Below are 2,202 nucleotides of genomic sequence, written 5' to 3'. Positions count from 1 at the left end.
ATGTGAAACAAATAAGGAAAAATGACAGACTAAATAAGAATGTGCTTGTAATAAATCAGTTCATCCATTAGCACAGACTGCTACAACTCACACAGAAATAGAGATGACAACCCCTGACTTTTTTTTTCTTCAGATTTTAAAATAGGGCACGTGCAGTCATGAGAGAGGAAGAGAAAGGGAGAAATATTCCTCCAGGGGCAATGACTACACTGCAGTCCCTTCACCGGTGTTTTCCTCTGGGGATGTTTGGAATGACACGCCCAACATGATTTCAAAGTCATCCTGTTCAGGACCCCAACAATAGTTGGCTGCCTGGGAGTCCACTGTTTTAACCACCACACTACCTGCTGGCTCCATTGAACTCTTTTAAAAGGACATATCGAAAAGCGCTTTTTGAGTGACTTTCAGCTTGCTGTTCCTCTGGCCTGGACTGAGTCTCGAGGTCATCGAAGACAGGTGTTTGAAGTCAGGTCAGAGAAGGACCATCATGTATGCCTTTCTACATCTTCCTGAAGGGCCCAGGCCACTGTCTAATTCCATTCTTGCTTTCATATTTTGAGGAGGAAGGGAGGGAAGATACTCCGGTGAGGAAATAGGGCATTCATAGTAATGAACAGAAACTAAATTTTATTCGAACTACTGAAAATCAAAGGAGTGCTGTGAAATATGAAAGGAAGAAAAAATAAGGAAATAAGTAACAAAAGGTTTTCTGGCTCCCAGGAGACAGCAGGGGCAGTGGAGCATAGAGATCATAGGGGAGGCTGGAGTCAGATTCTGGGCAGCGTTTGGGGCCTCTGAGAGCATCAGAGGGGGTTAGGCTCCAGGGTGGGTGGAGGCTGCCTCAGCACAGAATCTGCTGCAGTATCAACAGCACTCACTGGGGGTGGTGGAGAAGGCTCCTCTGTGGAGGCTTGTGTCATCAGGGTCAGTGGTCAGGATGGCCTTTGGGGCCTCATGTGAGGGCTAGGTGCAGGGGACTGTGGTTTCAACGTGGGCTGACACCTTGGTGGCCCTGAATGCAGTCTCTGGGTCCGTGTGGTATCTGGGTTGGCTCGCTGGTGGATATAGCTGTGAAGTGCTAGATCGCCCTGAGGCTGCAGGAGGAGGACATGACTACATTCTCCATGCCTTCCTGGCCACAGTCAGATGACATCTCCAGCCTTCAGAGCACCATGCCCCTTCCCCAAGTGCAGAACGTGTTCTCATTCTGCATTCTGGAACCTCCTGGAGGAAAGCATAGCACCCCTCCTCTAGGAGTGAGGGGGTTCCCAGTCCTGCTCATCCTCAGGATTGGCTTCATGGAGTGCTGAGCTCTGAGGTGTGCCAGGAGACGACGGGCCCGGTGCTCTAGGTCTGAGCCAGGCATGTGGAGGGTCACGTAGGCCATCAGCTGCTTGAGGCACAGAAAATCTGGGGATTGCTGGAAACCTGAAAACCGGACCACACAGGTGGCCAGGATGGAGTACATGTCTCTGCAGGTAGGTGTGGACAGCAGGGTCAGAGGCATGGGCTCTCCTAGCCCGGCTGGAGACTGAAACCCGCCTCTCACCCCAATGCGCATTCACATTTTTAGTTGGTCCTGGGGTCCGCTGTCTTCTGTGGAATAAGGAAGGATGCATCCATATCTAGAGGAGGCCAGAGAGGGTCACATATGACATCTCCAGCCTTCAGAGCACCATTACCTTTCCCCGAGTGCAGGATGTCTTCTCATTCTGCATTCTGGAACCTCCTGGAGGAAAGCATAGCACCCTGTTGTCACTCTGTGTTAGGGACTGATTCCTGGCCATGAGGAGCAGGAGGGAGGGAGTTTTTTTCTGTTTTGAAAATTCAACTATGCTTGTGTCTAGAATACTGCAGAACATACAGTAGGTACTTCATGTATGTTTGCCCAGGGATGAGCCCAACCAGCTCCTTTCCAGATGCCCGACTAGGCATGGGGAATCTCTGCTAGCCCCGGAATCCCTGTTCTGGCTGCACCAAACATGGGAATCCCAGATAGACTCTCCTCCTCTTCACACGGGAACACTGCTTTGACCAAAACCACTCAGCTTGAGGCCAAGGCCAAGTAATTCCTCCAGGGAGAGGAAAACATGGGTGAGAATTCACCCACAGACAGCCCTTCCTGCATGTCAGGCCTTGGGCTCACGCTACCCAGTCTTCAGACAAACCCCATGAGGTTAGAATTTGTCACATTCTGTTTAC

The sequence above is a fragment of the Tupaia chinensis genome, unplaced genomic scaffold, assembly GCF_000334495.1.
Source record: "Tupaia chinensis unplaced genomic scaffold, TupChi_1.0 Scaffold000552_1, whole genome shotgun sequence".
Classification (NCBI taxonomy): Eukaryota; Metazoa; Chordata; class Mammalia; order Scandentia; family Tupaiidae; genus Tupaia; species Tupaia belangeri.
The sequence above is the reverse complement of the archived record's forward strand: the minus strand, read 5'-3'. Positions refer to the sequence as shown.